Source organism: Oryctolagus cuniculus, chromosome 6 (genome assembly GCF_051225735.1).
Source record: "Oryctolagus cuniculus isolate XC-2025 breed Fujian yellow rabbit chromosome 6, ASM5122573v1, whole genome shotgun sequence".
NCBI lineage: Eukaryota > Metazoa > Chordata > Mammalia > Lagomorpha > Leporidae > Oryctolagus > Oryctolagus cuniculus.
The window spans coordinates 120,987,068-121,001,076 of NC_142872.1; the positions used below are offsets into that span (position 1 = coordinate 120,987,068).

Below are 14,009 nucleotides of genomic sequence, written 5' to 3' on the forward strand. Positions count from 1 at the left end.
GATTTTGAGAGGCAGTTTAAAAATCCATAGAGACAAATGATTAACAGTTAAAGAATCTGAGAGTGTTGAAACAGTTATTCAATTTGGGAAAGGAAAATTACTGCTTTTAAGTAAATTACCTACATGGTTTGGGCAAGAACATTTTTCATAGTGAAAGCACAGTGTAAAACAGAAAAAAAATGTAAAGCTTTTCGGTACCTATTTTTTTGTAATATTATTTCACTTAAATTCTCCTCAATACAACTCTACATGAAGAGACTCTTGATTTCTATTACATTTCCTTGGGCAGCTCAGAAAGCAAAACAGTTTAGCGCAATTCAGCAGGCTTCCTGAGCTGGTGGGGAATTCCCTTGTGTGGGCAGACCAGAGAGAAGAGTTATGTGGAAGGCTTTATCAGGAAAGCAGTGTCTGAGCGGCATCTTTAAGAGCGGATGCTATGTCTAAAAGCAGTGGTAGAAGGGACAGAATTCCAAGCTGAGGGAACTGCATGTGCAAAAATGGGAGGTCAGGAGGTACAGGGTGAGTTCGGGAGTGTGGTCATATGACAGTGTTTGTGATGGAAAAGTAATTTAAGTGCTAGATGAATCTTAAAGGTGACATCATGGAGCAGAGGTTAAAGTCACAGGTTCTACTGGCAGACAGACCTGTCTGGTTACCTATTACCTCAGGTGACGGTGCTGGTTGCTAACCCCAGAGCTATTCCCATTGTGTTTTTATTATTGGTAGAGCTGCTTCTCTCTCTAAAGGCTGAAAATGCTAGACATTCATTTACCATCCTCTCTTGCAGATAGGGTGTAGCCAAGTGAAACATCCCTAGCCAAAGTGAGCTGAAGAGAAATGTGCAGGGTGACTTCTAGAAAAGGTTTACTTACTAACAAAAAAGACAATAAAGCTAAAACTTATTTTTGCCTTTGAACAGAGTTGTATGACAGTGTAATTTTCAGTGTTATGTCCACCATCCTGTGACCATGAGGACACAAGCCAAGGTCCTGAGAAATGGCAGAAAAGATAGAAAGTGCTTTAGTCCTTGATGACATGATTATGCCACTCTAGCTATGCTATTCTATGTCTGAATTCTATGTTGTATAAAATGATATATTTTCCTCATAGTTTAAGCCATTTTGATTTACCTAACCCCAGGTTAACACAAGTCCAGAAAGCAGAGAAGAAAATAATATATAATTCTCTTACTTATAATATTTCTCTTTTGCAACCTTTAAAAAAATTTCTTTTTTGACAGGCAGAGTTAGACAGTGAGAGAGAGAGACAGAGAGAAAGGTCTTCCTTTTTGCCGTTGGTTCACCCTCCAATGGCCCCTGCGCTGATCCGAAGCCAGGAGTCAGGTGCTTATCCTGGTCTCCCATGCGAGTGCAGGGCCCAAGGACTTGGACCATCCTCCACTGCACTCCCGGGCCACAGCAGAGAGCTGGACTGGAAGAGGAGCAACCGGGACAGAATCCGGTGCCCTGACCAGGACTAGAACCCCGGTGTGCTGGTGCCACAGGCAGAGGATTAGCCTATTGAGCTGCGGCACCGGCCGTAACATTTTTTAAAGATTAAATATTAAATATGCAGAACATTCAAGAATGAATATAAAATGTACTTTAATACAGTTTTGTAAAATTATTTTAAAAGATTTATTTATTTGAAACTCAGAGTTACAGAGAGGGAGGGAAAGACAGAGAGATAGATTTTCCATCCACTGGTTCAGTCCCTAGATGGTTACAACAGCTAGCACTGAGCCATGCTGAAGCCAACAGCTTCACTGGGGTCTCTCATATGGGTAGCATGGGCCCAAGTACTTGGGCCATCATCGTCTGTTGCTTTTTCCAAGCCATTAGCAAGGAGCTGGATGGGAAGTAGAACAGCCAGGACATGAACTGGTGCCCATATGGGATGTCAGCTTCTCAGGAGGTGGTTTACTGGCTATGCCACGACTCTGGCCCCAAATTCTCTATCTTTATAAAACTTCATGTTCAGTAGTCATGCATAACAGGGCTTATGGGAAAAATAGGGCTGGGGCAGACCACTCAAGATCTTAAGAAGTTTGTAAGCTGAATCTTGATAAATATTCTGACACAGTTCTCTCTCCACTGTTGGTTCAGCCTACCACACAGCCAGGCCTGCATCTGTAGCCTTATATCTTGGTGCACTTGTTTCCTCCTTAGAGATTTCATCTAAATTGAAAACACAATCTAGAAGTAGCTTCCTTAAATTATTTTATCTAAATACAAGGAAAATGTCTTTATGATTTCTCATCTGAACTCTCAATTTTCCCAGATAGCTTAACATAGTGAAAAATGTAGGGGTTTTTGAAGCTACTAATTCAGCTACTGTGTGCACTAAAAGAAGGCACTTCTGTAGGGTTTTCAGTATTTTCTTTGGGATCCTCAAAGATGATGAAGGCTTTTTCTTTGTGAGAAAGCTCGCCCTGCTCATGTTAACACATGAACACACTGGAAAAACTGCATGACAATCAACTTGGTTTCCACAGTATGCTAATTCCTTTCACCTGTCATATGTGAGCCAACATGTGAGCCAGTTAGCATTGAAAGAACAATGGTTAAAATGACAATTTTAACTGTGGCATAGCAGGTAAAGCTGCCACCTGCAGTGCCAGCATCCCATATGGGCGCCAGTTTGAGTCCTGGCTGCTCCACTTCTGATTCAGCTCTCTGCTATGGCCTGGGCAAGCTGTAAAAGATGGATCAAGTCCTTGGGCCCCTGCACCCATGTGGGAGACCTGGAGGAGGCCCTTGGCTCCTGGTTTCAGATCGGCACAGCTCTGGCTGTTGAGGCCATTTGAGGAGTGAACCAGCAGATGGAAGACCTCTCTCTGCCTCTGCTTCTTTGTAACACTATCTTTCAAATAAATAAATCAATCTTTTAAAAAATTTAATTAATGTAATTTTTATAATATGTATATATGATTACAATATTAAAAAATACTTCAAAAGGTCCATGGAAAATGAAATTAAAAGATAAATTTATTTTGGTGATAACATTTTTTGAAATCCATGTACACATTCTTATGAACTTTTTTGAAGTGGATTTCAAATTATTTTGCATCAAACTTAACTTCTCTTTTAATTCCATTTCCATGAAATTTTTGAAGTACTCTTATATTTAAAAAAATTGAGGACATACAAGGATTCTTGTGTGTGTGGTGGGGTTATATCTATCAATATTTACCTTATACCTCATTAATTTGAGACATGAAAAAAGATCATTGTTATGAACAAAGGGTGCTAACACTACTGAAGCCATACCCAGCTTCAGAAGTGAAACTTTTTTTTTTTATTAAAGATTTATATATTCATTTTTGAAAGGCAAAGTTACAGAGAGGCAGAGGTAGAGAGAGAGAGGTCGAGAGAGAGGTCTTCCATTCACTGGTTCACTCCCCAGATGGCCGCAACGGCCAGAGCTAAGCCAATTGGAAGCCAGGAACCAGGAGCTTCTTCCAGGTCTCCCACCAGGGTGCAGAGGCCCAAGCACTTGGGCCTTCTTCTACTGCTTTCCTAGGCCACAGCAGAGAGCTGGATCAGGAGTGGAGCTGCCAGGACTCCAACCATATATATGGTTCCTATATGGGATCCTATATGGGATCCTATATGGGATGCTGGCACTGCAGGTTGCAGCTTTACCTGCTATGCCAGAATGCTGGATCCAGAAGTAAAACTCTTTTTTTTTTATTTGACAGGTAGAGTTATAGACAGTGAGAGAGACAGAGAGAAAGGTCTTCCTTCCATTGGTTTACTCCCCAAATGGCTGCCATGGCTGGCATTGCACCGATCCGAAGCCATGAGCCAGGTGCTTCTTCCTGGTCTGCCATGTGGGTGCAGGGGCCCAAGCACTTGGGCCATTCTCCACTGCCCTCCTGAGCCACAGCAGAGCTGGACTGGAAGAGGAGCAGCCAGGACTAGAACCCAGCGCCCATATGGGATGCCGGTGCCGCAGGTGGAGGATTAACCAAGTGAGCCACGGCACCCGCCCCATCCAGAAGTAAAACTCTTAATGTCATTGGATCTCTCTGAATGCACTGCTCTATGACTCAGAAGTTAACAGCTACCCAGAATTTAATGATTATCATTCTGCATCTTTTTCTTTCTTTCTCTTTCTTTCTTTCTTTCTTTCTTTCTTTCTTTCTTTCTCTCTCTCTCTCTCTCTCTCTCTCTCTCTCTCTCTCTCCTTTCTTTCTCTTTCTTTCTTTCTTTCTTTCTTTCTTTCTTTCTTTCTCTCTCTCTCTCTCTCTCTCTCTCTCTCTCTCTCTCTCTCTTTCTTTCTTTCTTTCTTTCTTTCTTTCTTTCTTTCTTTCTTTCTTTTTCCCCCATACCGTCCCTCCCACCCACAACCCTCCCCTTTCCCACTCCCTCTCCCCTTCCATTCACATCAAGATTCATTTTCAATTATCTTAATATATAGAAGATCAGCTTAGTATACATTAAGTAAGGATTTCAACAGTTTGCTCCCACACAGAAACATAAAGTGAAAAATAATAGATGATTTTTTTTAAATGATGATGAAATCAGATCAGACCTATTGTCATGTTTAATCCCAGTGAGAGTCAAGTTGGGAGTTGATAATTTCTTTTTTTTTTTTTTTTTTTTTTACAGAGGATCAGTTTAGTATGCATTAAGTAAAGATTTCAACAGTTTGCACCCCCATAGAAACACAAAGTGAAATATATTGTTTGAGTACTCGTTATAGCATTAAATCTCAATGCACAGCACATTAAGGACAGAGATCCTACATGAGGAGTAAGTGCACAGTGACTCCTGTTGTTGACTTTACCAATTAACACTCCTGTCTATGGCATCAGTAATCTCCCTATGCTCCAGTCATGAGTTTCCAAGGCTATGGAAGCCCTCTGAGTTCTCCGACTCTTATCTTGTTTAGACACGGTCATAGTCAAAGTGGAGGTTCTCTCCTCCCTTCAGAGAAAGGTACCTCCTTCTTTGAAGACCTGTTCTTTCCACTGGGATCTCACTCACAGAGATCTTTTGCCAGAGTGTCTTGGCTTTCCATGCCTGAAATACTCTCATGGGCTTTTCAGCCAGATCCGAATGCCTTTAGGGCTGATTCTGAGGCCAGAGTGCTATTTAGGACATCTGCCATTCTATGAGTCTGCTGAGTATCTCACTTCCCATGTTGGATCACTCTCCCCTTTATTTATTCTATCGGTTAGTGTTAGCAGGTACTAGACTTGTTTATGTGCTCCCTTTGACTCTTAGTCCTTTCATTATGATCAATTGTGAACTGAAATTGATCACTTGGAATAGTGAGATGGCATTGGTACATGCCACCTTGATGGGATTGAATTGGAATCCCCTGGTATGTTTCTAACTCTACCATTTGGGGCAAGTCAGCTTGAGCATGTCCCAAATTATACATCTCTTCCCTCTCTTATTCCCACTCTTACGTTTAACAGGGATCACATTTCAGTTAATTTTCAACACTTAAGAATAACTGTGTATTAATTACAGAATTAAACCAGTCATATTAAGTAGAACAGACAAAAAAACTACTAAGAGGGATAATGTATTAAGTTGTTCATTAACAGTCAGGGCTGTTCTACACTCTGACAGGCAGAGTGGACAGTGAGAGAGAGAGAGAGAGAGACAGGTCTTCCTTTTGCCGTTGGTTCACCCTCCAATGGTCGCCACGGCTGGGGCGCTGTGGCCGGCGCACCACACTGATCCGATGGCAGGAGCCAGGTGCTTCTCCTGGTCTCCCATGGGGTGCAGGGCCCAAGCACTTGGGCCATCCTCCACTGCACTCCCTGGCCACAGCAGAGAGCTGGACTGGAAGAGGGGCAACTGGGACAGAATCCAGCGCCCCAACCGGGACTAGAATCCTGTGTGCCGGCGCCGCAAGGCGGAGGATTAGGCTAGTGAGCCGTGGCGCCAGCCGTTTCTGCATCTTTCTTTGTGGTTTTTCTAAATTTGAACATATTCCTGGAAATGTACACTTCTAAAATTTTAAACCAATGCAATAATACTATTGTGTTCTATGTAGTGTGTTTTTTTTTTTTAAGGTTTATTTATTTATTTGAGAGGCAGAGTTACAAACAGAGAGGGGGGGGAGAGAGAGAGAGAGAGAGAGAGAGAGAGAGATCTTCCATCCGCTGGTTCACTCTCCAGACGGCCACAATGGCCAGAGCTGGGCCAATCCAAAGCCAGGAGCGAGGAGCTTCTTCCCAGTCTCTCATGTGGATGCATGGGCCCAAGGACTTGGGTCACCCTCCGTTGCCTTTTCTAGGTGCATTAGCAGGGAGCTGGATCAGAAGTGGAGCAGCTGGGAGTTGAACCAGTGCCCATGTGGGATGCTGGCACCAGAGGTGGAGGCTTAACCTACTATGCCACAGCGCCAGCCCCTTGTATGCAGCATTATGGAACTTTTATTGACTTCTTGGTTTGTCCTCTCTTACAGGTGCCCATGGTCACCCACCTGCTCCCAAATCTGGGGTTCAGTTTTCTCTAGTACTTTATTAGTTTGTCTTAATGTCTTGTTTCTAGTCCTTTCAGAAATTATGGTGGGAACACATACACACACACACACCCTCTGTCTCCATCTGTATCTTTTTTTTTTTTTTTTGACAGGCAGAGTGGACAGTGAGAAAGAGAGACAGAGAGAAAGGTCTTCCTTTGCCGTTGGTTCACCCTCCAATGGCCGCCGAGGCCGGCGTGCTGCGGCCGGCATGCCGCGCTGATCTGAATCCAGGAGCCAGGTGCTTCTCCTGGTGCAGATGCAGGGCCCAAGCACTTGGGCCATCCTCCACTGCACTCCCTGGCCACAGCAGAGAGCTGGCCTGGAAGAGGGGCAACTGGGACAGAATCCAGTGCCCCAAGCGGGACTAGAACCCGGTGTGCCGGTGCTGCAAGGTGGAGGATTAGCCTAGTGAGCCGCGGTGCCGGCCCTCCATCTGTATCTTTATCTTTCTCCTCTCTCTTCCTTTGTAGCTCCCTCCCCTATAGGAGGCCCACTGTATACAAGTACTTATTTGTGGTACTCTGTATGTAGCCAGCTACAAGAGAGTGTTATATTAGAATAGGAGCTCACATACACTGGAATCAGAAAATGCTTAGAATGACATCTTAATACACTTAAATATGGATAAGAAGCAACCATTATCGACAGGAGCAGTCCTGGAGGGACGGCTGCTCAGTTTTAGGCTGGTCAGGTAAATGAGGCCTTGGAATAACAAGCTTCATTCCTTGGTGCAGATGTTGTGATGCAGCGGGTTACACCACTGTTTAGGACCCCAGCATGCCACATCAGAATGCCTGGGATCCAGTTCCTCCTCCACCTTCTGATCCAGTTTCCTTCTAATGCACCTGGGATGCAGGAGATGATAGCTCAAGTACTCAAGTCCCTGCCACCTGTGTGGGAGACCTGCATGGAGTTCTCGGCTCCTGGCTTCAACTGTTGTAGGTATTTGGGGAGTGAGCCAGCAGATGGAAGATCTGTCTGTCTCTCTCTCTCTCTCTCCTCTCTTATTCTGCCTTTCAAATACATAAAAAGGAATAAGTAGCATTTAAAAAGAAGCCCTACTCCCTCCTATGAATAAAGGAACACTAGAGACAAAAAAAGGAAGCAAGAGATGAACTGCAAAAAACTCAGGTTGCAACCTCATCCTAACATTTTGCACAACCTCTGACAATGTCTTGTGTACATTAGCCTCCTCTTTCAGCCCAGCTCACTAGGTTAGCATGTAATTTTTGATCCTTCCAAGTTAATTTATTCAACTATATTATCCTTACTGGTAACCTCCTCACCCCACTGCCCTGCATCCAAGGTAATCATCTTGATTAATTTCCTTTCATTTTCAAAGGGCCTGTGGACCCTGCAGCCTATGCTTGGGCAACTCAAGCTGAACTGTGATGGCTGTTGATCTCTGATGTACTACTTCCATAAGCAGGAGCTTTCTCTCAACTCCACAGGCCCATTTTAATGAACTATGACTTTCACACAGCAAACAAAACAAAAGAGAGACAAGGAATCAGTCCAGGAGTCAGGGGCAACAGGGAGGGTTATGTCTTACAAAAAATCATTTTTATGGAATTCTTTTTCACCCTTTAACTTGTTATTTTCCTTGGCAATGGGAAAAACTCTCACATAGCAACAGCAAAGGATGAGAAGGCAGCCTCATCTGCACTGCATTTGCAGTTCTTAGTTCAATTCCCTATTGCAAAACCATTGTGTTTTGAAAGTAGAAATGAATATGTACTGGTAAGTTATGGGACCTAAAGGATTTAATGGAAAGAACATTGGTCAGCAGTCAGGAGACCTGGCTTCAAATAGTCCCAATCGAACTATTTCTTGGTTTAGTTTCTTTACTTGTAAAGTGCAATATACCAGCTACTGATGAATGAACAAGCAAAATACCAATATAAGCCCCACAATGGAATATTATTCAATCATAGAATTAACACAGTACTGGCACACACTACAGCATAGATGAGCCCTAAAGACATTATGTTAAATGAAATAAACCGGACACAAAAGACTGTGTATTATATGATTACATAGAGTGGCTAACTCCAACAAGACAGAAGGTAGATCACAGGGTTTCTTACTGGGTTGATAAAAATGTCCTAAAATTGATTATGATGAAATTTATACTAAAATACTCTTGTGAATATACCAGAAAACACTGCAGTCTATGTTTTAAATGAGTAGGTTGAATGACATTGAATCATATCTCAATAAAAATGTTATAAAAAAGAAAAAATGGAATAGTAATTTTTAAAACTCAGCTCAGATATAGTGTAAGGCTCAAACGAGTTGTTTTTACAGGTAAGAAAATCATTTCAAGCCATACAATGATAATTTAGAGTTTACTAATTCCTTCAGCCAGAGGCTGATATGGTAGCGGATTTTCCCGGTGATTACTGGCATTTTCATAGAGCAGAGAAGCTCAGTTGCTTACAGTACTGCCCTCTGTGAATGAACACCAGACAAGCGGGAGATGTTTCACGTAGATAAGAGTGGCAAGCAGAGATAAAAATAGCTGGGTTATAAGCAACTTTTTTTTTTTTTTTACTATCTTGTTACCTTTTGTAATCCCAGTGCCTCATCCCTTATCTGGCTCAATAAATGTGAATGAATGAATGAATAATGAAAGAATGAATAGTCAAACAAGTAAGGTGAAGGTCCTTTGGTGAGACACCTGCACCCACCCCATGAGCCTTTCTACCAGCTTACACATTCAGGTTCTTGCTTTGATGCTAACAGTGACTAGGAGATTTGGGATGCTTATTCCACTGCCACAGGAGGGCTAATTCTCTTGAGTGCTGCCTATCACTATGGCTTTACTTCTCCTCAAGGCTTCAGAGGGAAAATGTTAGTTTGCAAGACTTCATCAATGTCCTGGCTAAAATTAGCTTCAAATTCTATGAGTTGTGAGGGGCCCAGGAGAGGGTTGGTCTCCGAAACAAAAGAGGCATGGGGCTGGCACTGTGGTGTAGTGGGTAAGGCAGTGGAAGACAGCCCAAGTGCTTGGGCCTCTACACCCACGCAGGAGATCCAGAAGAAGCTTCTAGCTCCTGGCTTCAGATTGGTTGAGCTCTGGCCATTGTGGCCATTTGGGGAGTGAACCAGCAGATCGAAGATCTCTTTGTCTCTGTCTTTGTCTGTGTGTAACTCTGCCTTTCAAATAAATAATCTTTAAAAACAAAAACAAAAACAAAAGAGGCTAACGCCTGGTCCAGCCATGCAAGCAACACCAAGAGACCGTGGTGCTACAAGGACATGGAAAAACATTTGTAAGTTGGTTTCGAATTAGGGCAGTGATTTTGTGTGGTCCAGGCATTTTAAATCACTGTGATGAGCTCAGGAGTCTCCAGTTTTGGGGAGAAACAACTACTTTTTGTTTCTTCATTTTTACCAGCTTGAAGAGACTTGTGAGTCAAGTTGCTATCATAGCAAACAGTGCCACTTACAGCTGAAATCAACATAGAATAGACCAAGAGGAGGATGCTCCATTTCCTACTGTCGGTTCTTAAAATTATCCTTATTTCACTAAAACTTTTTTTTTTAAATGCTTATCTTAGTCCATTTTATGTTGCTATAACAAAATACCTAAGACTGGGCAGTTTAAAAGGAATAGTAGTTTATTTAGCTCATAGTTTCTGGGGGCTGGGAAGTCAAGAGAATGGCACTGGCATCATCAGCTTCTGGTGAGGGCCTTGTGCTGCATCAACTCATGGCAGAAAGTAGGAGGGACACAAATGTGCACAAAAGAGGCAAAACACAAGGGGCAGCCTTACCTTATAACAACCCACTATCATGGTAAAATAGTCCCACAGGGCAAGCACTCTCATAAAATAAAGGCATTGCTCCATATAGGAGGATCTGCCTCCACGATCCAAACACACCCCCCACCCCCAGGCCCCACACTGGGCTCTGCCTCCCAACAGTGAAGCACTGAGGAATTAAGGTTCCACAATGGTGCCAGTGCTGTGGTGCAGCTGGTAAAGCTCCCGCTTGCAGTCCTAGCATCCCATATGGGTGCTGGTTCGAGTCCCAGCTGCCCCACTTCTGATCCAGCTCTCTGCTATGGCCTGGGAAAGCAGTAGAAGATGGCCCAAGTTCTTGGGCCCCTGCACTCTTGTGGGAGACCCGGAGAAAGTTACTGGCTCCTGGCTTTGGATCAGTGTAGCTCTGGCCATTGCAGCCATCTGAGTAGTAAACCAGCGGATAGAAGACCTCTGTGTGTGTGTGTGTGTGTGTAACTACTTACAAATAAATAAATAAATCTTAAAAAAAAAAATCCCACCATGTGAATTTTTCTCAGACCACAGCTGAGAACTTTTCTCAGACCACAGCAATCCTTACTATCCTAGGAACTCTAGCTGGAACTCAGGTCTTATGTGTAAGAAACAGCCATGAAAATGAGGTTGGAGAATTTTAGGATCTGGTCTGATCAGAGCAACCGCTACTTCATTCAAGGCTTGGAAATTTCCATTTAGAAAATAAATCTGGCTTAAGAGAAATTTCCTCATGACAGGGGAAAAGGGTCACAAGTGGCGAAGAAAAGATGTGGAATATGCAGAGTAAGCTTGAACCAGTGTAACTTAGCTGGGTGCCAAAGCCCTTTCACAGACGGGTAACTTCCAATTTCCCAGTTCATGCTCCAATGGGCAGTTGCTCCTTCTATCCTGAAGACTCGGCAGCAGTGGCAGCAGAGGTCTTATCCACGCAGGAACTTTTCTTCACTTTTTATTCCCCTCCCTATATCTCCTGTCACTTACTGGAACAACATGTCCTGGAGCTAAACAGCAGTTAACTCTAAAACTCCAATGCCTCAACAAAAAATTACTTGTCTAAGGGAATTAAGTGTACCACATAAACCAGATCATTTTTCTATCCTCTTCTCTATTTATTTCTTCTAAAACAGACATCTGAAAATCCAGGAAGTCAACAAAGGAACAAATAAATACACACAAACTGGCAGTAAAACCAGATCACTTAATAATAATAATAATAATAATAATAATACCTCCCAATCTCTAGTTACTTGTATTTGATGAACACCTGGAATAATGTTTGGCTATGACTCTGGATTATTCTGCCTTTGATGCCATTTATTTCAGGTTACAAATTTAAGACTAAGGGCCTGTGTTTGCTCAAGGACTAGGGAGTCAGGCAGAGCTGGACTAGAATGAAGCTTCATGTTCACCAGTTGGGTACCCTGGTAAAAGAGGCAAGTGATATAATCTAATCTTCACCAGACTTGCCATAAGGATCTAATGCTATTGTGTATATAAATGAAAATAAACTCTAGAATAATCCCTCCCTGTCCCAATCCACACTCTTCTTCTGAATAACTTTGTGAATAACTTCTTTCTGAGTAATTTTGTCTATTTCATATCTCTCTGATTTCTTTATGCAAATAGAGGCAAGTGTGTGTGTGTTCTTTTGTTTCCTTGCTTACATAAAAGGAGCATACAATTGCTCTGTACCTCACTGTTTTCCCTTAATCTGTCTTGGAAATCTTTCATATTAGTACAAGAAAAGCTTCCTCATTCTTCTTCTTCTCTTTTTCCCCCAAGCAGCAGCATGAGATTCCATTGTGTGATTTTAAGCACGGTTTATTTAACTATCCTTGATCAGAGGAACTGAGATGATTTCCAAATTTTCCTAAAATAAAGCTTCATTAAACATCCTTATGCATATTGTCCTTTTGCATGCATGTGAGCATGAGGGGTTTATGCATTTCAGTTTTTCAGAAACACTGTTATTGATGTAAAATTTATTGCATTTTTTAAATCAAGTTTCCTTCTGATATATTTTGAATGTGGTTTGTCCCTTGATGTTGAGGTTGAACTCCTCGATGTGGCAGTGTTGGGAGGAGGGCCCATGGGAGGTGTTGGGGTCATGGGGGCAGAGTGCTCAAGAATGGATTGATACTCGTCTCAGGAATGGGTGAGCTATCACAGGAGGGCAGCTCCCTTTTCTGTCTTCTGTACACATCCCCTTGCCTTTTCGCAGCTGCCTAGTCTTGGACTTCCCTGCCTTCAGAACTGCAAGCCAAAATAAACCTTTTTTCTTTATAAATCACCCAGTTTCAGATGTTGTGTTATAGTAACAGAAAACAGACTAAGACACCCTGCAAAGGGTTTGTGCCAGGTGTGCTCTGAACTTTTAGAAGTGAGTACTTTTAGGAGGTAGGGTTGGAGGGCTCCGAGAGGATGGCGACATTCTTTTTTCAAAAATATTATCTGTTTAACAATATCTATAGGTAGATGTATTTTTATGGTAAAATACTTCAAGTAGTAGAAATACATGGTAAGACTCTGAAGTTCTTCTTGGCCAGCACTCTTTTCTCCTCTCCAAGCAATACTGCACCCCCTCCCCCTCAGTTAACAACTGTCAAATCCAATGACCAGTTTCCAACTCCCATCCCCCCTGCGATCCCTGAAGATCTCTTCCCAAGAGTCTCTCTTCCTTTGGCTTCTGGGACACATTCTTCTGAATGCTCATAATTCTCTGATCCTTCACCATCTTCTCTGGCTTCTCTTTCTTCTCCTGCCTTGAAAAACAGCCCCAATAAAGGCAATATTTACTAAAGGCTGATGATGTGCAAGAACAACAGAACTCCAAGCCACAGGAGCCATTAAGGTTGGAGTGGAGGGTTGGTAGATTGTTTACAAAGTGGACTACAACCATTCCTCCCTTTTCTGTATGTGCATTGCTTTTCTAAGGTTGTCATAACAAAAGACCACAAAAAGGTGATTTAAGCAACAGATGCTTATTTTTTCACAATTCTGGAGGCCAGAAGTCCAAGATCAAGTTGTCTGCAGGGTTTGTTTCTTCTAAAGCCACTTTCCTTGACTTATCCATGGCTGTCTTCTTCTCTCCATGTCAATATCTAATCTCTTCTTATAATGACACCAGTCACATTGAATTACAGTCTATCCCAATGAGCTCCTTTTTAATGGAATTATCTTATCTTTTTTTTTTTCTTTTTTTGACAGGCAGAGTGGACAGAGAGAGAGAGACATAGAGAAAGGTCTTCCTTTGCTGTTGCTTCACCCTCCAATGGCCGCTGATCCAAAGGCAGGAGCCAGGTACTTATCCTGGTCTCCCATGGGGTGCAGGGCACAAGGACTTGGGCCATCCTCCACTGCACTCCCGGGCCACAGCAGAGAGCTGGCCTGGAAGAGGGGCAACCAGGACAGAATCCGGCGCCCCGACCGGGACTAGAACCCCATGTGCTGGTGCCGCAGGCAGAGGATTAGCCTAGTGAGCTGCGGCGCCGGCCTGAATTATCTCTTAAAGACCCTATCTCTGAGCTACCTCAGAATATCTAGTTCCAGTCCTGGCCACTCTGCTTCTTACCCAGCTTCTGCTGGTGTGCATCCTTGGAGGTATCAGAAAATCGCTCTGATACTTGGGTCCCTGCCATCCACATGGGAGACCTGGATGGGGTTCCAGGCTCCTGGCTGCCTCCTGGCCCAGCCCTGGCTGATGCAGGCATTTGGGGAATGAACCTGCAGATGCAAGAT

General features: G+C 43.0%; 1 protein-coding gene across 4 annotated transcripts in view; it reads right to left on the minus strand.

The window, feature by feature from the left end:
• Positions 1–14,009, minus strand: part of CCNE2 (cyclin E2) — a 651,763-nt gene that overhangs the window by 112,889 nt on the left and 524,865 nt on the right. The window lies entirely within an intron of this gene.